Source organism: Anser cygnoides, chromosome 1, assembly GCF_040182565.1.
Source record: "Anser cygnoides isolate HZ-2024a breed goose chromosome 1, Taihu_goose_T2T_genome, whole genome shotgun sequence".
NCBI lineage: Eukaryota > Metazoa > Chordata > Aves > Anseriformes > Anatidae > Anser > Anser cygnoides.
In genome coordinates this window covers 79,635,766-79,662,971 of record NC_089873.1, presented here as the reverse complement: position 1 = coordinate 79,662,971, position 27,206 = coordinate 79,635,766, and the positions used below count along the sequence as shown (strand labels likewise).

The 27,206-nt window shown below is 39.3% G+C and overlaps 1 protein-coding gene across 8 annotated transcripts in view; it reads left to right on the top strand.

Moving 5' to 3' along the window:
* Positions 1–27,206, top strand: part of SOX5 (SRY-box transcription factor 5) — a 643,266-nt gene that overhangs the window by 26,356 nt on the left and 589,704 nt on the right. The gene's annotated exons all lie outside the window — the stretch shown is intronic.

Genomic DNA, 27,206 nt, shown 5'->3' with positions numbered 1-27,206 from the left:
TGGATTTGGATATCTGTCTGAACCCGAAGCGCCTTACTCACCTTTTCTTTGCCATCGTGCAGGGTATTTTCAGATACCGTGCTTTGGTAGGATACAAACAACTGTGTAACTTTGATTTCCTATTTTACCTATTACCTTGCACCATGTAGATGCATGTGGTATGCATAGTTGTAGCAAGTGAGAAGTGATAAATGTATGGGTTCCTGTGAAGGCAGCACCACTTGCATTTTGTCTCGGATCTCCGTGATGGCAGCTGGTTTCACAATAATGCTGGCACCGACAATTTCATTGTCTCAGATCCCCACCTGTGGAGCTGCAAGACTGTGCGCTGGTTGTTTCTAAACCACAAATAAAGAAGGATCACAGAGAAGTTTTGCCGCTGTTGTTCTTTTTATCATTATTTGCACAAAACAGCATTTGGGCCAGAATGTGTCACTGGTGGGTAAGCTGTGTGAAAATTCATTTTAGTAAGTAGTGATTGAAGAAAAAACATGTACTTCCTTTTTATTTAAAGTCTAATAATTTAATGACTGCTTTCAAAGTCAAAATCTTACAGGAAAGTTCTGTGTTTTGCATGTGGCCCTATTGACAGGAGCACACTGTACCCACAGCCTGTTCCAAAATGGCAAAAATGTTTGAGGGAAGGAAACCTGCATCCAAGTCCTTGTGTTTCTTAGCTGGGGAATAATAATAATCTGTCCTACAGTAAAAGTACTGTTGCATGGCTCGAATGCAAATATCTTAAAAAAAAAAAAAGTCTAGCCATGACCTTCACCTTTGGGAGGTGCCTGGGGGTGCTCTGCATTGGCTGCGGTGGTAGCAGGAGCAGTGGGGCTGGGAGCAAGCAGCATGTGAGGGACTGAGGTCACAGCAGCAGGTGAAGGAGACATCCCTTGGTTGATAAAACCATAAAAAAAGATGTTGATAAAACCTGGTTGTGAGTTTCTCCTTGCAGCTTCTTTGCTCTTCATCCTTGTAATCCTGGGCAGACTGGAGATATGTGCCTTACACAGAGCTCAGCAGAGTTAGGATGGGGTGAGTAGGTTGGAGGTGGGCAATGGTGGAGCCAATGGGGAAGGGGAGTGCTCAACATTTTGTCTAGTTTTTACTTCTGCTTTTCCAGACCCTTGTGGAACTTGACAGTTTTTGCCACTATGTTTAGACTAATTCAATATTTTAATGGTCTCTCAGACCAATGGCCCAATTTGTGAGGCAAATTCATGGAATCATAACTATGAAAATAGTGTTCAGTCAGGCCTATTATTATTATTTTCTAAATAACCCATCAAATTTACCTGGGGATGATGGCAGATAATTAAAATTTTGCAGCAACTCTGCAAAGAAAGAAATAAAGGATCAGAGTTTTGAAGGAAGTTAAAGGTTACTCAGGTCACAGTTGAAAAAAACTCTTCCCTGGGCCACCGGTGACATCACATGTGAGTTTCTATCACATCTATTCTGATGTATCAGCCTTCTTCACCTCACCAACATACATTTCACTGTCTCCCCTGTTTTGTTGGTATGTCCTTCTGTGTTACATATACCTCAAGTTTTCCACATTCTGATCTTTCAGCCCAGGTCTAGCCAGCTACAGGTGGTATACAGCTACTGACCTGAGTTGGTACTCTGAGAAATTATTTTTACTGTTTGTATGTGCTTTTTATTCCAGAAATGTGTACACTAAACATTAATGATTTCAAAGTCTAATGTACTTGATAACAACTTCGGATGACCCAATTGCATGCTAGATTTTTGTATTTGACACTCTGCTTCCATTCTTTTCTTCCCCCCTATTTTTCATGCCCCTTTGTTGCTGCTGGTAATATTAATCATCCTCAGGAGCACACATGTTCTGCAGGTTGATGTGCTGGAAGTTAATACTTTAAATAGTCACAAGTTTGTGTTTTTTTTCCCCTTTCTCACCTGCACCTAAACCTATCTTCAATGCAGAATGAAAAGAAGAAGTGAGAGGAACAGCAGTGATGGTTAGCTATATTGTAATTCCACTGCATTTTGATTAGCCTTACGCTCAGTTTGCTTGGGTTTGTAATTCACTCATCAAGGCAGATACAAACTCAGAGAAATAAAACCCCAGCTGCATTTCTGGAGGGATTTTGCTCTTCTTTCTTCACAGTGGAAACCAAATTCAAACTATTCAGCAGTGGTAGTGGGAGATGGGGGAAGGGAAGCTGATCGTTTTGGAAATGTCTGCATATTTTGAAGTCAATTTTTATTTTTCCACTGTTTTGTGTCTGATAATATTGAAAATAATTGTTCTCCAATATTGTTATTTGTCAATAAGGCTTATTCTTTTCTATTTCTTTTACTTGCCTTTGAAGAGATACAAAGCTGCCTCTCTTACTGTCCTTAGCTGATCTCTTATCATCCCTCCTGTACTTCTATCTTTGTAACATATATCTGTGAACACCTGTGAACATTCCTTACCGTGATACCTCTTCTGGAAATCAGTATTTTGGTGCAAATACAGTAGCGGGTCACAAACATTTCAATCATTAACCCTCCATTATTCCACATTCTGTACAGTGCATTCTGTTTCTTGCTTTTAGTCTTTTTTTTTTTTTGATTCCTCATAGAATCACAGAATATGTTAGGGACCTGTGGAGGGTATCTGTCTCAACCCCACACTAAAAAGAAAGACTAGTTTTGAAGTTAGATCCTATTTTAAAGTTAAATCAGTTTGCTCAAGTCATGAATCACACATAGCTCCACTGAGGATTAGGCACCAAACAGAAGTATGGTTGTACAAATTTTCTCCATGCAGCTTTGCCCTGTGAACTTCAACATGCACCCCTCAGACCAACATCTTGCAGGAGAACTCAGCAGCTGCCAGAGACATGCATGCACACGCTCTCTGTGTGCTCCCTTCTCAGTCTGCAAGGGCTTGGTCCATGTGTAAGGACTGAGAACTGATCTCACAAGCACTTGGTGGCTGATGGTGACCAGTACCCAGCACTTCATGGAGTACAGACTCCACTACTGAAATGTATCATTTAACTCACTTATAGGAGGAGACTTTATTTTAAATGCAAATATGGATGTTTTTATCCACACATGCATTAATCTTTTAGAGTCCTGCCAAGCTCTTTTAGCTGGTTTCTCAAGTTAATTATATGTTACATAGTGTTTAGATCTTTTTATATTTCTTGCAGAAGTGTTTTAGTTTGAAATATATAATATGCCATTTAACTGTATGTCTTGTATTATGAAAAGAAGTAAACATGAGCAAATGATCTCTGTACTATTTACCATTTCACAGTAATGCCCTCTATGAACTGCAGAGTATTTTTTCAGAATGTCATGCAAAAATATTTTATGCTTCTGAGTATAGAAGTAAGAAGAAAAAGGTTCTTTCTGATTTACCCATTTTAAGACAGATTAATCAGCAGTGCAGTCATTGGCAAGCATTGTTTTTAAAATAGGGGACACAGTCCACTGAGGATTTGATGGGAAGATCTGCTAGTTCTTCTATTTCAGCAATCACAGAATCACAGAATCACAGAATCGTCTAGGTTGGAAGAGACCTCCAAGACCACCTAGTCCAACCTCAGCCCTAACACTAACAAGTCCTACACTAAACCGTATCACTAAGGGCTACATCTAAACGTCTTTTAAAGACCTCCAGGGATGGCGACTCAACCACCTCCCTGGGCAGCCCATTCCAATGCCTAACAACCCTTTCAGTAAAGAAGTTCTTCCTAACATCCAACCTAAACCTCCCCTGGCGCAACTTTAGCCCATTCCCCCTCGTCCTGTCACCAGGCACGTGGGAGAACAGACCAACCCCCACCTCTCTACAGCCTCCTTTAAGGTACCTATAGAGAGCGATGAGGTCTCCCCTGAGCCTCCTCTTCTCGAGGCTAAACAACCCCAGCTCCCTCAGCCCCTCCTCGTAAGACTTGTTCTCCAGACCCCTCACCAGCTTTGTTGCCCTTCTCTGGACTGTCTCGAGCACGTCCATGTCCTTCTTGTAGCGAGGGGCATAGCAAGGTACAGTCTTGTTAGAGGAGTTGTTTTTCCAGCATTTTCAACCAATGCTGAACAACTGTGGACTACTTCAAACAGCCTGTGAATGGTAGTGGTAAAAAGCAAGAGGTTCTCAACAGGCTTGAATTTGTTATCCAGAGGTCTGAGTTTTTATTGGGAACTTGTAAGGCTTCTACAGAGTAATGAAGGTCATAACATGTTTTGCCGACTACTAATCTGTCTTAGAATCAATGGACTGAACAGGAAAGACTCAAACAGTACCTGGATAGCCACTGCAAAGAGGCACCAGAATGGGCTGTCACAGTATAGGGCCGTTGGGCATCCTTTCTAGTGCTTGGCAATTGTGTAGGGAGCCAGACTAAGGGACTGATCTGGCTGCAAACTAACGCTTAGTTTTTAATTGACACACTGTCACACAAGCATCAGCAACTGTCCTGATGATGTAGCAGGAACATATGGCTGAGAGTCAAAGGGAGAAAATTGTCTTTTAGCAGATACTGGCTTCTGTGTTGACTCCTCGCTTACCCTGCTTTGATCTTAGCTGACCCCATTTTGAGCAGGCAGTTGGACCAGAGACCTGCTGGGGTCTCTTCTGACCTGAATTTTTCCATGATCCTATGGAAGTGATTGTGGAACTGCTGCATCTTTTTTAAATACTTCCGTTTTGTTTTGTTTTGTTTTGTTTTGTTTTGTTTTTTCCCAGCTGCAGGGTCTGAAATAAATGGAGGAGGGATTTCTCTGTTCAGCAGTCGGTTGGATAAAAACACGGACTCTGGCTGTAAGAATAGCTTTTTGGAGAAGGCAGCCACCCTGCATATGTGAACTGGCTTTGTGCACTGCCATCACGGCACCTTAGTGGTAGATGAGGAGTATATGGAGTCCACAGCTAGTGGTGGTTGGAGCTGCCCAGCAGGAGCTGTGAATACCTGCTTTGGGCTGACATACAAAGAAGAGACATTGGGGAAAACCCATTGTGAGGGGTTGTTCTGTCTTGAATGGCACAGGTGTAGTTGCATCTGCTTTGGAGCCCAGTATGTACAAGTAATTTTATACACAACTGTGAAGCTCTGTGCTGCAAGAGGTTATAGATGGTCTGAAGTATAAATATGTTAGAAAGCAATCAGTCAAGCAGATAGAAGAAAAGTCCATCAGGGCTGTTGAATGCAAAGACGCAGATGCAGTCTGGGGGCTGTGTTTTGGGGTACTTGGAAAGTCTGTGAGCTGTAGGTTGGAATATGCACAGGAGGAAGAATCACTCTATATCTGACTCTCTTCTCTAGTTGCTCACTGGGTATGTGTTCCCAATCAATGCCAGAGAATTGAATGGAGGGCCTTTTTCCTGGCTCCATATGATTATTCATACAACCCCTTGAAGTCCTTTTGGAATCTGTTTTATGTGGTTGTGTAAAACAGGGAGTGTAGATGAACTGCTGATACTCCATGTGGTAGGGATTTGCCACTTGGAGATGGACTAGCTTTGAACTACTTGATGACTTTCATTGCCATTAAAAAAAAAAGTGCTAAATTTCATCATTATGTTTTATTATTAGACTTCTGTTTGCAGAAACATCTGTCATTGTAAAGCTAATTAAAATCTTGACCGCTGAAGTTAGAGCCCATTTTAGACTGAATGTCCTACCTCAGGCTGCTTACCTTCATACTGAAGCATGCTCGAGTTGTACTGTATGAGTACTGTTCCTCTGAGACCTTAACAAATAGCTAGGTGAGACTACATGAGACTCTTCTGCTATGTGAAACTGATACACAAAGCTAACTGGGGATCCAGGAAATACTGACAAGGGATTAATGATTGTGGGATCATATGCCATTTTTAAACATCAAGAAAAAAAAGCTTTTTTTTTTTTTTTTTTTAATAAATTCTCCATTATGATTCCCATTTAAAAATAGCTCTTACAGTATTTCTTAGGAATTACGGGTCCGTGTCCTGCAGTTAGGTCTCTGTGCTTTTGCAGAACTAAAACCAGCAGGGCTCCACGGCAGCCCAGAGGTTTGTCCACTAGGATCCAGCTGCAAGCCTGGAAGGAGACTTTGTTTGTGTGTTGGTCTTAGTTGCTCTGGACTGTAGCCAGAGCTTCGCCTCTACTTAAGGGCGAGACTGTACTCTGACAGGCTTTCTGCTGGTGCAAAGGACTGCTGGGCTGTGTGTTGATCCAGCATGCCGTAGACGTGTAGTGCAAATTATGTAGTATCTTAGTGTTAGCATGTTGACTTTTCCTCCTAAAGCCTGGTCATACTCGCATTATAAAGCTGATACTCACATTAAAGTTGGTGACAAAGCCCTTCTTCATTGTGAACAAGACTTGATTTTAAGAGACATCGTTAGGATTGCGTGTGCCTGTGTGCGTCTTTATGGGCTGTAGGATTTGCATAGCCTCGTTTGTTTAATCTTGTAGACTAGTTATGGGCTTACATTCTTCTTCAATGTCTGTCTGGTTTGTTTTCTCAAAGTGATGGGCAGGCCTTTCCCAAACAACTCTGATCCTCTAATTGATCTGGTTTTGGAGCTCCCATTGAATTCAATAGATGTTCTGAGCATGGAACAATTACCGGATCAGGACAATGTCTATTTAAGTTCAGTCAAGTCGCATAAAAGTGCCCTTTTTTCATCCCTTCCAGCATGAAATTGATTTCATGCTTTTCAGTCTCTTGGAGTATTTATTAAACTATCGTTTATTCATTTAGTTCCTTTATTATTTAATTTTATACCAAAATGTGGCTTTGGTCTGTAGAAGGAAAAGTGGGAAACATTTTGCTATTTTTTTTCCCTCAAAAAGTACTTATGTTCTTGCCTTTTTTTTTTTTTTTTTTTAAGGTACAGCACTTCTGTGCACCTTGAAACAGCAGTGGCTAACAGCTCTCAACAATAGAAGCAGGAATAATGGCAGGGGTAGCAAAGACATGAAGAGTGTTGAAAAGCAATATTCTTCAATGTTGGGAAAGTAATAAAAGGTCAGAATGAAGCTCAATAGAAAAGCCATTATGAAGGGAATGGGCAGAATTCTGGTTTTATGTTGCTGTCAAGAGTTTGGATTTGTTTTCTTTCCATTCTGACAAATTTTATTTAGTTTAATTCCGATTATTATTATTATTTGCTTTAACCCATGCAGCTTTACTAAATGTGATTTTAAGTGTGCACAACTGTAAATGACTATGTTTTAGAGACTTTTTTTCTCTTTCTCTTTCTTATTTTGAACCTTCTATATAATGAATTCTTAACCAAGAATTATTGTTTAGTATTATTTACTCAGAGCTAGGCTGTGCTACCAGAATACAGACTGAACAGCAACACACTCTGCTGTTAGCTCTGCTAACTTCTGTAGGACTGCTTACGAAGGAGGATGGGTGCTACTGAATGTATTTCATGTACTGCTCAAAAGTTCTTGTCATTAATTGAATTCTGCTGTGTCTGCAGTCGGTGTTGAAATCTCCATTGACTTCCATGCCAGCAAAATTAAATCAACTGTGACTGCTTTTGATAACATCATCCCGGAATTTACTTTCTTGCCCCTAATTAATTAAAAAGACATTTTTGCCCCCATTAGTTATGGCCAAAAGTATGTTTTGAAAATAGGACAGATAAAATAAAATATGTATGGCTTAAAGAGATGCAAAATGGGTATTGATGCTAGAATCCATCCTCATTTTCTTTTGGTTTTGATGTAATAAAACAATTCTGTGTGATGGGGTGCTCATGTAAAGCACAGACCTCTTTTCTTTTCCCTTCCCTATATGAAAGAGCAGCAAAGTTACCTGATAAAATTTAAAATCAACATCCACCAGGTAAGTCTTTCTTTCAGGTATCTCACTGGCTGTTCACCGTCTACTTAGTATGTCCAGACAGGCAGTAATTTGGTCTATTTCACACCTAAATAATGTGTAGTGACTACATGTGGCGAGAGCCTACATAACTCACATTTTTTTTCCTCTCCTGCATTTCATGTTTTTTCATCATTCTCATTTCTCCTAACAGTGTCCTATAATATCCCACTGTAGATAGTGCTGCGAGTCTGGAAGTTCTATACAGATGTCCTCCCAGAGCTGTTAGAGACAGATCAGGCATCCATTTCAGCAAAGAAACAGTCCAAACTCTGTACCAGTTCCTCTGGGTAGTTTTATGCAGACATCTTTTTGTCTGCAAATTTTTTTGAGCAGTTATCAGAGACTGTGTCTGGTCTTGTATAGTAGGGGTTGGTGATTTAAAAATGCTCATGATTTCTCTCTGCTGCTATGGAATTAAACACTACAGCTCTTGTTTACCTCAGAAGCAGATGAACTGTGCCACAGGCTGAATGCCTGGAAATCCCCAGCCTAAAAGTCTAATGATGAGCCCCATATGCAATCTACCACTGCCGTAGTAGAGGTTAGTCTCAAATGTAAGCAGTAAGTACAACAGCTGCCAGATTGCTGCTCAAAAGACGCAGGTCCCCAAATAAACAACTTATTCCTTCACCATTTCCTCTTCCATTATGCATGGGGAGGAGTTTTCTGTTTTCTTTTATGTGTCTTCATTTGTTTTTGCCAAGTGCACTTAACAGATGAGAGAGTACCCTTCTTTGCCTTCTCTGGATATCAGTGTTCTGAAAAATGATCACAAAATGCATTTGGACTCTCCTTCAGGTCTGGAGGTTGGAATTTTAAAGAATTGTGATTGAAAATCTTGCTTATATTTTGAATTAAGTTTACCTTTCTCCTTTTGCCTTTTTTTTTTTTGAAATTCAAGATGGTTAGACTAACATGTTTTTTGAAAATTGTTTTGTCACTGGGAAAAGGAAATGTTTTCAATATTTAAATCTAATTGAAGGCTGGCATATCCTTTTTCTTTCCTTTTTTAACCTCTCCAAACATGTACTTTTCAGATTCCTTCTTAGCTGTCTAAATTTCCCCTATGCCCTTTCTCGTTGATTTTATTAGCGTGGTACATTCCTTTTATGGTGTTCTACATTTTCAATTTTTTGTTCTTCTGTGGATTCTTCAGAGGGGGGTTGTGGCTGTCCACATCTGTCTCATTCTGGGTAGCAGCATGTGTTATCTCTTTAATAAGAAACGGGGCTTGCATTCTTCTTCAGCTAGAAAGTGATGGCATCAACATGGGGAATCAAGGTACGAAATTGTCCACTGCCTTAACCAGGGTTGCTGGTAGAAGAGAGCCAGGGGAAACTTCTTTACATGTTGTGGTACTTGGCACTGCTGCTCAGTGCAAATGAAGTGAGCGGGAGCCCTTTTGTCATCTTCCCGCAGGCTGCGTTGGGTTTGTGGTCCCTCTGGGGTCTTTAACCAGCACACTGTCCCGTCTAGAAGATGTGTTCTTTGCACTTAGATGTTAGATCTTCATAGGGAGTGCATATTTCCTAAAAAGATATAAATGATGGACATGGTATTGATACTTATTTGCCCCTCTGTCTTCAGTCCATCCTCTGTCTGCATATCTTTTTTCCACTCATTTCATTGCTATCATGTTAACTGCATACCATAGCCATTGCTGCCTATAATGTATTGTTTCAAAGGTTGCTTGTTATGGGAGAGTAGGATAAAAATCAATAAACAAATTCCAAGCATGTGGCCATTTGCTTGGTCAGTTTTGAATGATATCCTACCAGTACCATGAAAGAACAGATCTCACAAAATAACACAACAGAAGTCATCTTTGCCACAGGAAAACCCTTGCAAGCAAAACCAATCTGTGCGAAATATTTGATAGCTGCTTCTGTGTTTCAGATGAAATTAATAGGCCAAGGTTGGAAACCTAATCCCATGTTGCAAACATCTTCCATGGCATCACCTGTGTATCATCCTTTCTCATTCAGTCATGACCATTTTTCATGTATCAGTACAGTATGATTCACTACAACGTAAGCAGAAGCCAAAAACATAGATGGAATCTTAGAACCATCACTGAAGGTTGAGGTTACTTCTAAAATTCAGTAGTGTTTGTGTGTGTATGTTTTCCCTAAGATTGTTCTGTCTTCTATTTCTCTGTCTCTCTTACAGGTTTTCTTTTACATGTAAGTAAATTGTTATTCTACTTTGCTTACTTTAAGGATTACAAGAAAATTTAGCTTGGGTTTTTAATTCAATGAAATTACTGCTTTTTAATCTAATTGCAGTTTGTTTAATTTTATGTCCAGCTTAAAGCTTTAAACTTCTTGTAAAACGCAGCATAAAGTACTGGGAGTTCTTGTACTTCCTAATTCTGTCTGGCATTTACAACAATTCTTTCACTATCTCTGAGGGTATGGCTCCTAGCTCTGCCAAGATGGGCTTAGAGTCTGATCCTATCCATTGACATGAATAGGAGTCTTTCCACAGATTGGGTAGGAGTTGATTCAGACTATTGCTTTACCTTTGCAAACTGAATTATTCGTGGTAAAAATCTTGGCTCTGTTGAAGTCAGTGGGACATCTGCTATAGAATTCAAAGGACCCAGGATTTTAGCAAGAATATTTAATAAGCTATTTTCAGCTGTAGGATTTGACTTGGACATTCTGCTTTGAAACAGACACAGGAGATTAAGGTGGAAGAAAATTTCCATACTGAAACTTGATTAAGGTCAGAGTTACTATTAGATACTTGGTGTTAACTACAGCTGTGTAGGACAGAATTATCAAAGTCTGCGATTTGCCCGTTAAAGGAAAGCCTGGTACATGTCTGAGTCAAAGGGATACCACCCAAGTGGTAGCTCTGACTTTACATCTTGTTCTGTGGATGCTTGCTTTTGGCAAATAAAAATGCACATATTCTTTGCAGAAGGGAAACAAACAGTGGATGAGTAAGGGGTAAACCTAACTGTAGGTTTATTTATTTATATGTATTTTAAGGGACAATATTTCATACATTTGTGAGCCAACCAAAAGAGTCCTGATAAGTCTGATGATTGACTGCTCTTGTGGAGGCTTCCTGGGGCACTGGGAGATTTTCCATCTGTGAGAAGAATAATTCTCTTGCAACTCCACCAAATGCAAAGTCAAAACACAGGAATCACAACTATATAGGACTGGCTGTATATGGTATCCCACTTCAATCTCCCACACTCAACCATACAGCTTTCTATTTTTTTAAGCATATGGCTAGTATGAAGTATAGTTAGATTTCCCATGGCCTTCCAAGAAGATCTGTTATCCAAGTAACTCATTTGCTCTTGGATTCTTATGTCAAGGAAAATAAATATTAGATTTCATAGAAACCATAATCATGAACCATAATGTTGTCTGTATTGCTCCTGTATTTTTTCTTACAAGAAGTCTTTACAACCAACTGAAAAAGAAAAAAAGGCATCCAGAAAACTCTTAATGTAGTTCATGAATCTAGTAAGGAACTTCACTCATAAGGTCTGTGTATAAAAATCTACATTAGAATATATGCCTTTGCATATTTTTATTTATTACATTAGTCTACACATATGAAATTATCCACTTTCATAAAGGCCAAGGTTGCTCTATATTTCATAAAGTTTTAATTTTTAATTTTTTAAAATCCTTTTAACAATTAAGAAGTAACTAAACTCTTAAATTGTTTCTGTCTGCCCCTAGGGCTTTTTGTCTTCCTCTATGTGTTGAAGGGAAATCTGAGCCTAAGAACACTAAAGAGGAAAAACATGTCTCATCTACTTGTCACGGCATCTATACTTTGCCATTTTTTTGCCACCCAAATGTGACAGGGCAGCATAAAAATGTGTGAAGTCTGTCACAAATGGCAGCCAGAGCTGGGAATTCAGGAAAATGAGCTTTGCCTTTTTGAGACTTTTGCATTTAAATCCTGCGAAGTGCTGAGTGCCTTCTGAAAGGTTATGCTAAACTTGTTCAGCATTAATTCACTGGAGATGTTCACCTTTTGGGATTCAACCTGTAAAATGCATATCTTCTACATGGAACCCCTTGAAGGATGTCTGGTGTTGGAGAACATGACATGTTCCCTGTACTGTCATGTATCTCGTATACGCGATATATCGTGTGTCAAGAAGTCACAGGCGTGGCTTAGAAATATGGGAATGATGGCTGTAGAGACACAAAGTCTACCTGTAGAAAAGTGCAGCAGCAGTGCTGTTTGTTCTGCATTGCCAGAATAGCGTGGCCAGTGCAGTGGGATTGTTTCCTCAAAATCAGAAAGGTGCTCACAATTCCATTATGTGCGTATCCTTCCTGTCTGTTTCTTTTCTAAAGCGCTGTCTAGTGCCTTTTTGTGTCCCACATCTGCAGGAGCTCACAAGATGCTCTGGCTAAAGAGACTTGAGGAAAATGTAGCAACACCAAGCATGAGGACAAGGTCATTGCATTGATCTTACACTAACACCTAAGGGAAAGCATCTGTGCACTAGCAGAGGTGAGCTGTTTTAAATTGTCACGTGAGACTCCAGGTGTTTTGCCAGTCTGCAGCCATTCAGCACCTTATATTCCAACTATATATCTGTCTGTCTCTCTGTGTCTGTCATACTGCATGTGGTCTTTCATGTTATTGGCAGTACACCAGCAACACCACTCCTCCCTCTGTTACAGCTAGGCCCTTCTGAGAGAAGCACCTAGATGTGACCCCAAGAAGCTCTGTTCAGGCAGGAAAACAGCATCATTGTAGGTTTTTGAAATGAGAACTGACTCTGTTGTCATGTCCTGCTTTCTAGAATACACGGCAGCATCCGCTCCTTTTCTTTCAGGAGACAAGGGTGGGTCTGACATCTTCCCCTCTCTTTTCTCTCTCTCGCAGAGGCATTACCTTTCACTAGGTTAGAGGGTGATTTGGGAGACAGACACATTGACAAGCTGCTTGTCTTTGGTGCCTGGCGCCATGGGATGAGGAGCTAGGGATGAGCAGTACAAGGCACAGAGCGGGCACAGCAGCTCTGCCGCCTGTTGTGTCTTCTGCAGGGAATTTCATCTGGAAGGGAGGGGGGTTGGAAGGAGAAGGGAGGGAGCAGAGAGTGAAACACAAACATCACCACTATCTTCAGTAAGAGATTTAGATCTCTGTGTTGGCATAAAAAGGTCATTTTGGGCCTGAGGGTTTTGACATTGTTCCTTTAAGTTAGACCCACAACATAAACTATTTTCAACACTTGCCATGAAGAACAAATGACCTTTAGTAACTTGCCCAGAAGACAAATGGTACGTTAACACAATAAATATACTTTGCTAGTATCATTCTTCTTCCCTTAATTTTCAATTAGAAATATTACCTTCTCTCTTTTACACAAAGGACCACATTTTCATGCTTTGATTTTATAACTGAGATTTCTTTGCCCTCTTTGGGATTGGTAATATTCATTGATAATTACTGGCTACACAATAAATTTCCTTTTGTTCAGGGACAGCATTTTGTACTCATTTGCTCAAAGTGGGCTGGATGAAATGTGTAGATGAAGGAAAGAGGGGATAGTGAACAAGAATCACAAGACAGATCTACTATAAGAGCAGAGGAAAGGGAATCAAAGGGGCAGACAGCTAAGAACTGGTGCTGGCAAGCCTACTTTTTATCTGACTGACCTTTGGCAGCATGTAAAATGAACAATGAGACTGGAAATTAAATGTGAAATTCTCTCAATTTACAACAGTAAAGGTAGGAGGTATGGACGTTGGCATGTTGACTTCTGTTCCAGGAAATGTAGGGCCAGCACTCATCTTTGTGCTCATTTTTGTTCCAGAGTTAATGCTTCCAGTCTGGGTTGTTACGAAGCTAGTTGCCAAAGCACAAACTCATTGAAGGACCTGAAAGTGCATCATCAGTTGTATAAGGGTGAGAACACCAGGTTATCTGCTGGGCCACACTCAGGCCGTGGCTTGGCCAGCTGGTGATCTCAACCCCACACTCAGGCAGTGCCCTGGAAGAAAGGGAAGTCTGCAGTGTGTGCTAATATGGGAGGGGAGAGCACCTAAAGGGAGGAAGGGAGATAAAAGATGAGTGCATCAGTTGTCCTAAACACAGTGCTGTGGCATCTTGAAAACAGTGGAGAAAGGAGGTGAGCAGTGGATGCTTCAAGGGAGCTGGGTAAAGTTTTGTCAAGGGGATGACAGAAAGGATGTTACCGTCACACAAGCTATAAATGCCTCAAAGAAGGGAGAGAATGCTGGTCGTGGGAAGATAGTCAATAAAGGGTTGGCATTGCACAGTGGCAACAAAATATTTAGGAAAAGGAGAGTGATTTGTCACTCACTGAATCACAGATACAGTTCCCTTACAGTCACAGATACAGTTCCCTTACCATTTATAGGGCTTGGAAGGTAGGATGATTTAATGCGTAATGCAGAGACTCATTTGGCATTCCTGAAATGTTGGTCAATTATTTCTAGGGCTAATACAGGGCTCTTCATCCCAAAGGAATCCAGAACACTTTACACAAAAGTAGATTTTTCAATTTGCTGACTGGTTTGAGGATTACAGTTGTTTCGCATTAAATAAAAACAATTTGGAGAAGAGTTTTTTTGGAAGGTGGAGGGAGGAATCATTTGTTTCAGCTGAACAGAATTTGTTTTACAGAAACAAAAAGGCAAGATGTGTGTTTAGGATCCTAAAACTTTTGCAAACTTACTGTGCTGAACTAAAGAATTTTAAGCAAAGCCTTTGGAAATCAAAAATTGAAATACGTGAAGTTGAGATAGCATTTTTACATCTCCAGAAATTTTTATTTCTTGTTTTTGGATTAGACTGCCAGCTGAATCTGACCTTACTTTATACAAAAATTATTTGTCAAAAATTATTTTATCATCAACTGTAATATTTTTTTTTTCTTCCTAGCTTTATGTTTATGTCCGTTTACGATCATTGAAGTGGGACTTAAATAGAGTTGGAGAAATATGCTGCTCTGAGGCAGTTTTGTTAGGGGAAAGCTGAGCTGAGGAGAAGAACCTTAAAGTGGAAGGAAGCAAGGGATGAATGAACTGAAAAAGAGGGAAAACTGAAAAGAGTTGGACAACATGAATAATGGTGACAGTTAACTTCCAAGAGTAAAAATAGGACTGAGAAAATGAGGATTAGGTATATGAAGATGAAAGGGGGAGTCAATGGAAAAAGGCTGACTAAAAAGGCAAAAATAGGATGCTCCACCTTTATTTTAATGAATGCTTTAATTCTCCCTTTTCCTGAGAAATGCTGTATATTTCTAAATTTGGAAAGGAGGATAGGATAGCTATTTTTAGGAATTACTAATGTTTTTGGCTGCTCAGGATTCTATAGTTAAATACAGAAAAAAAGAAAAATAGTGTAAAAGTTAGTGCAACTTAAGAAAGTACCTTTGAAAAACACGACCTTAGTAACTTCTAAACTTTCAGGTCATTCTGCTTCTAAAGGGACAACACAAGGCCGTTATTACTTACATTTCATGTGAACTACAGCCGTAATCCTGCAAACACTTACAGGTAATCGGCAATTTTTTTTCTTCTTTTAATGGAAACTGATACTCTCATACAATCAGGTGACTGTAGAAACTAAGGACTCAAGAAAAAGACTCAATCTTGCTAGACTTGTGATAAAAAATCAAAAAAATCAGGTCTGCTTTTTTATGTTAGTCTTTAGCCCCAGGAGAGACTTGACCTGTAAAAGTTTTTTTGAGTGATTTTTCTTCAGACATTACAAGTGTATATGCCTGGTTCCCAGCTTAGGGAGCCTGGGTTCCATTTATCTAGTAGACAAGACCACTAGAAACTGAAAATTCCTTCTAGCAATTCTCAGTCTCACTTTTTTCTTTCTTTTTTTTTTTTTAATAAAATTTTACTGAAAATTAATCAGTTAAAGCAGGGTACTCATCTTATTGGCCCTACCAGAACTCCTGAGGCGGGTTTTGCTGATCTCTCTTCTGATTGTTCATCCTTTTATAGAACAACACTAGGAGCCTCGAGGATATGTTTGACTAGCAACCACAGCCAAGCATTCACTGTGTGAGAAGGGGGAAGGAAAAAAAAAGACCTGGGTCAGCAGTACAAACAGGGAAATGACACCGCCATGGTGGTGAGACTGAGGATTTCTGCTTCGCTGGTAATTTCTAACTTTCTTTTTAAATGGGTTTTAGATGTGGATTTTCAAATGAGCTCTTTGAAGTAGAGACAAGGGTATGCAGATGTTTTTACAAGAAAAGAATACGAGGGAAAATTAAAATGATCACTGTTCTCAATCCCCTCCACTCTTACCTTCTTATTCTCCACCATGGTGTATACAGAAGGGGACGTGGTTATTGATTATTATGTCAATGGTCCAACTGCATGCAAGCTACACAGAATGAATACTGCAGTCATCTGGGCAGGGAAAACCATGTCATTGCTCTTGGTAGCACCCCACCACCATATTGGGTCAGTGCTCCTATATTGGCCTGTTGTTCTTTTAATGACATATTGAGTCATGATCTTCATCTCATGTTGCTGATGTCAGCGGGTATTTTGTTACTGTATTAGTGAAATTGAAATCAGTGCCTGATATTTCAGGGGTTATTCTGGTATTCTGTTCTTGCTTGGACAATGCACGGCATGTAAATGGTGTTGGGTTCTCGGTCTCTGAGTCATAAGTTCTTATTCTTAGGAATTGTTTTTTCTACAGAACACATTATTTTGCATATGAATGTCTTCATTAAATTCATCTTTCCATCTCTGTAATTTTACTTACAAACCTGGAATTCTTGCATTTCTTATAGGTCATTACTGAGTTATTTTAAGCCCTCAATTTTAGATGGTCAGTCTGGGTAGCAATAGCTTAGGTAAAAAATATTTTTTATTTTTTTTTGAAAGTTTATGGAAGTCTTAAACAGAGCTAATGTCTTGTGTGTTCAAATTCATTTTCATTCATGAGTAAGAAATTAAGAAGCCTTCGGTGCAAATGTAATAGACACATTTAGAAATTTGATTTATAGGTGAAAATTCAGAGAAAAAAATGTCTGCTTCTGTTCATCAGTTTGAGGAGTGGATATCTGTTTCAAGTACTGTAAAAAATGGTAGGTTGGTAGCTGAACCTCTGAACAGACCTAGAGCAGCTGGATCTGCTGAAGAAAGGTGACACAAGAAAGAATTGCTAGTGGAAGAGTTGATACTCAGAAATATCAAAGTGGCTGAGTATGTAAGACCAAATTGAGATATCAGGAAGACTAAGGAAAAATAAAAGCTGTGTGACTATGGGCAGTGTGAATCAGGCAAACACCAGATGAAACAGCCCCTACAGTGGAGTATTATGAGTTGTTTGAGCTCTAATTATGCACCGAGCATATGAGAAGCTGAAAGAGAGGGCAGGAGGGAGATATCATTGGAGAAACAAGCGATGAATGAAAATTCTCCTCTGCTGGGGAAAACAGTTCATCCACAGATAGTGAAACTTCATAAATGGTCTCCTGTGGAGGCCTGTTTTTCCATTGCTTCTGCACATTGCTGTCATTCAGAGCAGTAGAAGATGTATACACAACACTAGCTTGTAAATTCACTGGAGTCCCAACATGTGTTTGCATGTGTGTGGGGTGGTAAACGTGTCTTTGCTCTTGGTCATCTGACAGTGTTCTCCTCCTCATACACCTCACTGCCAGAAGCCACTTAACTGGGCTTAGCATGGCACTGTGCCCAGCTCAGTGGCCATACTTACTGTCTGCATTTGCTATGTGTGGTTCAGGGACGCCTGCATCTTCTTATTTAAGTGGACTGAACAGTTAGTATAAGAAAAAGCAGTTTTAAAGGGTAGATTAGTGCGGGCAACCTTTTGACTGGTTTATTACATTTCTGAGATATCTACAAAAGGAGAGAAACAAAAATATATGGAAAACAGTAAGGGTAGTGAATTCTTCATGTCATTTGGTGTACTTAAGAGTAAGCCAGAGTTTTGGGACAGCAGCAGCAGCCATAAGAGGGTAAGTTGGAAGCTTGTAGGTCAACGGGAGATTTAGGTTAGGTGAGATGCTTCAGAGGGTTTGTTGGTGATGGAAAGAAGCTGAAAGTTGGTTACATTTGTTTCACAGAAATACTGGAAGTGTGTTAAAACTTTGAGGAAAGGCAAGTCAGTGCCAGGAAAACAAATCCAGTATGAGAACTTAGGAGAAGTTGGAGCTTTGTTCTTTAGCATGAGTTGACCTGTGGAAGAACCTGGGGCAAATCCAGTTCCCCCAGACCCAGCTTGGTTGTGCCAGCAGAGAAGAATAAAACAGAATGAGAGTGGAAAATGGGACTGTCGCCTTGAATATGAGGGTTGGAAAGTGAGACTGCTCTTCTGAGAGGAAGTCAATTAAAATATTAATTGGCAGAACATGTTTCCCAAATTTTGTATTTTGCTTAGCTTCAATAGTAATGGTTTTTCTTTTGAAGTGGCCAAATTGGAAATCGGTAACATGAAAATAATATTATCTGGTCTCATTGCCTGGGGCTTAATTGTAGTGTCAGATAAGAAAGGTAGTAATTAATAACATGGAGATAAGCAGTGAGGGCCTCCCAAAACACAGAAGAGTATGACAGGAACTACAAAGCTGCCATAGTGGCCTTTCAGTGTAAGAGAAAGTCATCTCAGGTGGTGTATATCAGTTTAAGCAGAGTCACAGTAGAAAATTTGCATTATAGAAATTAACTGTTGCCCTACAGTAGCATTTTATTGCATTTTATTTTTAATTAGTCATAATTAAAGTCGTAACAATAACTTGTGCAGTCCATTTTTGTTGATGGTTTCTTTAGCTTTAAGTCTCTCTTTTTGCTTGATTTGCTTCCCACAGAAGTTGACTGGTATGGCTCTTCAGGCCTGTTAGGCAAAAAGCCGGCATTGTCAGTATTACCTGAAGATTAAACACACGCAGAAACTGGGCTGCTCTCATCCAGGTAAAGAAGAGCCTTAAACATGAGCCAATGCCATGAGCTAACAGCTGCTTTGCCTGCAAAAACATCTTCCCCCACTAAAACTTTATTAACAGTTGTGTAGCTTCATCAGTGGGAGTAGTGGTAGGAGGAGGCCTAATGTAAACACAGCACAGGTGGCTGTGTGGGGATTTTATCGTGAGGGCATCTGGACCTGTTCTGAACATAGCTACATATATAAGCAAACCATCATTTCTACTGCTGGGGAACAGAGCTGTTTTTAATAATGGTGGGAAATGATAGGGAAACCAAGTCTGTGTCACATACGGTAGCAGTGGGTCCTTGTCCTCTACATTTGTGTCTGTAGGCCTCTCTTTGTCTCAGTTTCCCAGCCAGTAAGGTCAGGCTGCCCTGACAGAGATAGGATATGGCTCGTCAGTAGCTAATATTTTTGAAATTAAAGTAGTAGGGATTGCTACTATTCCCCATTTAGCACAAAGGTGAGATATTGAGAGGCTGAAGCTCTTTCAACCAGGCAGCCTGAAGCCTCAGTTTGACTGCAAAGGAGATCTATTACTCACTTCCTGCCTTTGCTTAAAATAAAGAACACCCTGCTGCCCAGTACCGTGTCTAAAAAGACACATCATCACTATTTTTTTTTTTTTGGCCAGAATAATAAAAGTGACAGAAGGGGATTCCCCTGAATGTTTGATGATTTTCTGCTGCACGTCTCCGGCAGTCCCAGAATAGCCCTGCAGAACCCGCACTGAAACGGGAAGTTGAAGAGTACGAGCTGGGTTCACACATGCTTCTTTTCTGCTTTGGCCTTACTGGAAACGTGTGACTTTGCTTCAAGAAATAACTGAAGGGGCACAGTAGGAGAGGAGCAATGGACTTATATCCAGAAAAGGGTGTCATTAAGGAACAGAAGAGGAACTGCTTCTTTTCAAAGAAGAACTTGAGCGGAAGGCACTGAAAGGGCCGTGTATGAATTCATTCTGACTCCTTACCCATAACACAACCTCATTCACCAACATGCTTAAGACATGCATGTGTTTTGCATTTGTATCACAGTTCTGGATAAAAATGTAACATCTTCCTGATGTAGTTACGCAGCACAAGACATGATGAAAGTGCCATTAGCATGGACTGAAGGTGATAGTGCCATGGAGGGTTATACACGTTGGGCTTACAGACATGGTATGCTGATCTGAAAACAGTTGTGTGAACAAAGGCATGTCCGTACTTGCAAGAAGGTGAGCAATAGATGAGTGGACATGCTGAAATGGATCAGTATATCTGTAATTATATTGATACAGATAAATCAGGTACAGTTTTTATGTGCTGATGAGATATAAACTTTGTCAGCATGTGCTAATCGCATTATGAATTGAAGGCATTCACCTCTTCTTGGCCAATATTTGCATTTCTTAAGTTTAGCCTGATTTTGAATGAATCTGGCGTTTGCAGTGAGTCTGGATTTGAAAAGCAGGCTTTCACGTGTGGAGACTTCAGCGTTCCAAGTAACTGGGCAGATGTGCACAACAGGAGCTCTTAGGCAGACAGAGGGCTTGAAAATCTGTACCTTGCCTAACTACATATGCAGACCCCTCCAAGAACCTAATTTAAAATATGGGTGTTGAGCACTGGAAACTCTGGGCCCAGTGTCAATTTTTGCAGTTACCTAAACTTTGTTCCTGAGTAACTAGAACTTTGCAATGGGGAGGGCATGCCAGAGAAATGCCGTGCTGCAGCTGGAGATCACGAACATGCCTTTTAATAGCTCTCCATTGAGCATGGGGCCCTCATAGGCAGCTGCTGACAGAGAAATAAATATACTGATTACCTGGTATAAGTGAAAAAACTTTAAAATTCTTTTAAAACTTCAGCAGTATGCTTCAAAGGGGTGTTATTTCTACATCCTCATGTTAATTTACAAACAACAGGCCAGAGTTTAGTCAATTCTGAGTGTATTAGAGTTACTGTTATATTCACACTGACAATTGAAACATCATTTTCTAATAACTGAAATGAAAAAAAAATCCATAGTCAGTGTAAATCATATTAATTCCACAGACTTCAATAAAGCTCCAGTGCCGTTCAGTAGATGGATGTCAAATTCCCTGTAGTGATCTGTGGGTGATGTTCAAAGGGAATGAAAGTAACATGATGATCCTAGACTTGGCTAGCATCTACAAGCCAATCTACAGTGTTTAGTAGTAGTACCTGTTAGCATCTACTACTGTACTCTGAATATCACAATTTAACAGCGTTGGAAAGAACTGCAAAGCATGCCCCCTGCTGCACCACCGCTCCTGACAGGAGAAAGGTGGCTTCATGGAGGAGCAGTTGTCACACCAGGTCCCTTGGCAGACATGTATCATACCACCTTCATGCATCCCCCAGCAGGCAAGGGGGTGCTTGCAGAGCAAAGCCCCAGCTGTGTGGTTTTGCTCATGTGTCTGTGAAAATGGGGCTTTCCAGAGACGGAGAGACCATGGCATGGTGGCCCAGATGAGGGACATACTGGCTAGTGATGGGCAAGTGTAAGGAGGGAGCCAGTTGCATGTCTTGTGTTCACCACATAACACTTAGCATTTATGTCTCTTGTGGGCTAAAATTCGCATGAGGGTATCACAATGTCTGTTTTCTATACCTAATTTGCCCTGCAGTTGTGGTTTGACCTTGGCTGCGTCTTAAGAGGTTACCATCCCTTTTGACTCAACTATAAATGTAATTAATAAATAAAAACAGTAAATAAATACAGCGAGAAAGAGAAGCCAGGAGAAAAATTTTTAGCTCTTCATTGTATTTTTAATAAGAAGAGGAAAAAGCTGCTCTTTTTACAAACCACACATTTTAATATTGCCTACAATAAATGGTGCTTGAAAGCGTAAAGGGTCTGAGGTAAGCATGTGAGTGTCAGTAATTCCAGAGCTGAGACTTTGACTATGTCTGCTGTATAACCTCTCCCACTCAGAAAAACACTCGTGTACATATATATATATATATGTGTATATGTGTGTGTGTGGCATAGCACTACATATTATACTTTTTCAGTATGAACTGCATGCATATTGCACCTTCCTTTTGTTGTTTCTCTCTGGCAGAAACACCACTAAAATGACTAAAATGTGAGTTTTTTAGTTTTCATTTCTGTTGGGGAGTCTCTCTGGGGCGGAACATTTTCTTGGGTGATTTCAAGACTCACTGAGTTTTCAAAAGATCTGACTTCATCTCTCTGATAATGAGCAGTACATAAGGTTGAATTCTGCCCTCAGCTGTACAGACACAGCTGCCATTGACTTCAGTGGGAGCTGCATGTACACATTCAAGGGCAGAACGTGGACCATAATTTTTAGGTGCGTGTAAATGCTGTTAGAGGCTACGCAGAGGTCATGAAGCATTGCTGGCATAGTGCCATGTATGATAAAGCAGTCTGTGCTTTATCTTCCTCAGGATGCTTACTTTTAAGGCCTCTTGTGTTTTCAGAGATGAGGAGGTAGACTTAGTCTCTCCAGTTGGTTAATATTTTTTTAATTATATCTAATGTGTTAATTTCTTGCCATGAACTGTGCTGTAACACTGTTGTATGCTGTTGATCAACTCCTGGATTCCTCTCTAGAAGTGGCTGCATTTTCAGTGATGAAACACTATGAAAATTCTGCAACCTGGGAGATAAATGTATAATTGTAATCGACAATTTCAGTAGGTTAAAATATTTAATCTTTTAATAATATGAGGCATATTATTGCTTGGAATGAGATAGGGAGAAAAAGCAGTATGTACAGTTTTAGTAGTTTGCATTAGAAATCTTTCTGTGTGGCCAGAATTGCTTTAAGGAAACAATGCATATGCATATGTGGTGCACCATCAAAAGGTGTGCACCTTTTCTATTGCTTCATGTATGGTGAAAGTATGAAAATTAAATTAGACTTCACGCTGATAAGTGACTTTACATGCTGGAGAGTCCTCCTATGTTATACGATCAGCTTCTTTTGAAAGAGAGACTTGGAGACCTGTAGAAAGATCTTTCCTGAGGCCTTTGAGATTGTGCTGAAGTGCTTTAAGAATGAGTTTTCAATTTGCCTATCTAAGTGCTGTTCAGGTGAGCTTTAGAGCACTGTGATTAAGCCTATTTTAATAAATCTTTAATATGCAAATCAGCTTCTGAAATTTGTGTACATCTCATGGAAGAATGTGCAAGATACTTGTGTGTGTATAATATATACACTTCTGTGAGTGCGTATATTATGTATGTGCATATATATACACACACTGAGAGAGGCGTGTTATTTTGGTGGTTGTAATTTTAGTGAGGTTATTCTGTGTGAGGCAGAGATCCTGAAACTCCATGAAAGATAGTTCTGTTGCATTATAATGTAGTCTAAGGATATGAATCTTCTTACATGTTCATGTTTAAGTTCTTTTAATCCAAATGATGAATACCTGAAATGCCAAAATGTTTAGGCATTCTAATCCAAATTATATGAGTAAGAGGGATAAGTATTCTTCATTTGAAAAAAGATTATATAGTCACAATGAACAGAAAAACCCAAGGCTAAATCTGTTACTCTTCACCAAAAATAAAATTTTGTTTCCAAAGTATCTCTTGAAGCCACCTGTGATGCTTGCCCAGGCACCTAGAAGAGGCCCCAGAGATGTATGCCTGACAACAATAATTTCCTTGTCTGTGCTCTTTGATTTCTTTCTTTCTTTCTTTCTTTCTTTCTTTCTTTCTTTCTTTCTTTCTTTCTTTCTTTCTTTCTTTCTTTCTTTCTTTCTTTCTTTCTTTCTTTCTTTCTTTCTTTTTCTTTTTTCTTTCTTTCTTTCTTTCTTTCTTTCTTTCTTTCTTTCTTTCTTTCTTTCTTTCTTTCTCTTTCTTTCTTTCTTTCTTTCTTTCTCTCTCTCTCTCTCTCTCTCTCTCTCTCTGTCTCTCTTTCTATCTCTCTTTAGTGAGTGTGTGTGTTTCCTTTCAAAAAGAATAGCTTACAGGGGAAATTCTGTTTTCAAGTTCTTTTTTTTTTTCACTTGGCTGAATGAGGAGAGCAAAAATTCCATACTAAACTCAACTTACAAGGAGCTGCATCTCCAGAAAAACAAGAGGCCAATCAGAGTATGCTTTTACGCTTTTGAGTAATTCAAACTGCTGGAGAGAACCATAAAGTGGAAAGGACACTGAACGGAAGTGGCTGTAGTGATTCTGGTTTTAGTAAGCTCAATGGAGAGGAACAACTGGAGAGGAATCTAGTTAGTGTCTTATTAAAAAATCAGAATACTGAAAGCTAAAGAGGAATTACTAGTGATTAAACTTGTTTTGCAGTCTAGAGTTTGGGTGTGATGCAGTGATATACTTAACGTTCTGAATCCAGCTATCACAAATGACTTTTTTTTTTTTTTCCTTTACATACTGCGTATGGGCTTATGAATAAAGTTTTGCTAGGTCACTGCTCCCCAGTGTAAAATATCATCTTCATCTTCAAAGAGATTCATTGAAGACTCTGTTTTGAATTGTTCCATCCTAAAAATGCCTGCTCACTAAGGAATAGTTGTGAGCTGAAAAGTAACTCCAGTTGAGCACTTACAGTGAAATTCGCTCTTCCATAACCCATTGGTGCGAATGCCTTTGTTTGCAGATGAAACCTGCTGCTTCTGTTGCTGATCCTGCCACTGTTGCCACAGAAGAGTTTAATATGCACACTTGAAGCTCTCTGCTGCTTTTCTTCTGTCCTATGCCAAAACCTCAGGCTCAGTGGAAAATACAGCCTGAATGATGCATCTGAAGAACACATCTTCATGATAGCAAATACTGTCAGTATAATAATGTAAAACTCCACTAATGCAGGTGCCAATGCAGTGCTGCAGTATTTGTATCAGTAAGATGTGAAAAAGGAATGTAATCAGAGCCATGAACAGGTTCCCTTCAGCCAGTTCCACGCGTAATGTCATGGTGTGCTGCTTACACAATCCAGCAACGATGGCTTGGCCTTTTTCAAATCTGGGCAGGCTTGTGCTCTGTTGGAGAGCCGTAACTAGCAACCTTGCCTGTCTTGGCTTTATGCCGTAGTATTACTCAGGTGCTTTCTGTTAATGAATTCAGAATACGGGATATGCAGCTGGATAGATGGGAGATATCCTTCCTTCACTTGTCTCTCTACACCAATAATTTGCATGTTACAGATCATCATGGCTCAGTAAGCATCCAGCCATAGTTCTGGTATGAAAATAGGCTTTCCTCATGACAGATATCAGTGTACTAATTTAGTTTTATTCCACTTCATGAAACTATACTATGATGGGTGTGTCATCCAGATGGATTTATTCAAGCACAGTATGAAAATGGCCATTACAGAAATAGACACAGTCATGCAAGTCACAATGTAAAACTTGACAGAGACAACACTGTAGTGCAATAAAACTTCATAAAATCACATTTAATGTTCAGCATTCAATAAAGTGATCTTATTTAGGTATTGGAATGAAACTATAATTTACTACTTTTGGGTTTGAATGAAAACTAAACCCAAAGTTTTTTTTTTATTATTTTTTTTCCAATGGAAAACATTAAGTATGAAAGATTCAGTGGTATTTTATAGGACTTCCAAATTCAAGCATATGAAATTTCTGCACCAAACGTATGCTATACCTTCCTTTTTTTTTTTTTTTTTTTTTTTTTTCCTAAGTAGCCAAAGAGCGTTTCTGCTGCTGCATGAAGAATTCTGTGAAATCCTTTTGGATAAAAAAGCAGAACACCATATTGTGGTATTCATTATTGTTTATTGATTTCCTCTAGTTTGTCTTACTCTTGTCCTACTTAGGATTTTATTCTCAGTTATTGCCACACTTCTTAGCAGGGTAAATTATATAGTCAATATTAACGAGTTTCTAACACAGTATTACAATAAAGTACTATTTACTTGAGGCTTCAATTCTAAATCTCTTGAATGAAAATACTTTTAATAGAAGAACAAATTTTATTTCTTTTTTTTTTCTTTCTTTCCTTCTTTTTCTTTCTTCCTTTCTTTCTTTCTTTCCAAAACAGGTTTTTCAAAACTTAATTTTGTGGAATTATGTTGTTATGGTGGGTTATTTACATATTTCCTTTTGAAGAAGTCCGATAATTCACAAGGGGAGTTGGATCTTTGGAGGGAAATTGTTTACGTTGTCTGTTGTGCTGTAAGAAAATGTTGCTGAAAACCTTACTACCAATCCAGCTGACAGTAGTAGTAGTTAGAATTTAACATCTGTTTTTAATGCAGAGTTGTCCCTTAAAACATCTCCTAGAAGATAGGAAAGTGGAGGGGGAGTGGGCATAGAGGAGAGAATGTGTAAGGCTTTATGCTTATTTAACGTTTATTTTATGGGCTTTGGTTATGTTTACTAAAATTGTCCTTTTAGGTAATATGAAATATTAGGTTCATTTTGAAGAGCTAAAACCTGATGGAATATTATTTTTGTCTAATGTGGCTTAGGCATGAGGAACTAAACTCAAATTGAAAAGTTAATATGTTCTAGATTCAAAAGTCAAATAGCTACTTTTGAAAATTAGCAGTTATGGTTGTAATTTTAACTGTTTGAAACAATTTTCATATAGACCAGAAGAAAGACAAATTATTGTTTCCTTGTGTGAGTAATCTTTTGTTACAAAAATCATGGCAGATTTTACCAGGAGCGTTACTAAAGTAATTGCCACCTTTAAAATTCAGTGAAAAACCTGGTGATATATAAATATGGACTGAATTTAAAAGTATCCCTTTGACCATAGTGAGCTGATAAACCAGCTGCATGTATATCACTCACTGCTCTCCGATACGGTTGCTGACGTAATGCTAGCAGTAGGATACTGCTAGTATCCAGCTTTTCTGAGTTATTTTCCTTTTCATGTCTTATTTCCCACAGTGTAATTCTTGTAGGCATATTTTGGCAACCTTGGTTTGTGCTTCTTGGAAAGCTGCTGTATCTTTCTGTCTGTCCTTTTTCAGGCAACAACACCATTGCTGTTTTATGACTCTATGGGGCTTTAACGTTTGAAAACCAACAACATGGCCTCTTCTAAATCGAATTAGCCCAGCTGTAGTCTGTTCTGGCTGCTGATCTGAAAGCTGAAGTCATTCAGTCTGAGATTCCCAGCCAGCAGCACAATACATTGCACTGTTTCTGTAGTAATGAAATTCCCCTACAGTATATACTGATGCTTGTTTTTGATGGAGAATATGTCTGATGTTCAGAGTTATATTAACAAAATATTTGAAGGCCAGGGAGATTGCTCTTATGATGAAGTTCTTCTCTGATGTTGTTATCATTAAAGCTGACTGAAAATGTTCCATTTAAACTGGTTTTGGAAAGCTCAGTTCTGAGAAATTTTTGTAGGATAATTTTTACTTTGCAGTTTCAGCTGCAAACAGAAAAATCTTTGTATGCGAATGCTGCTGTGGTGCCTCATGGGAATTTTAG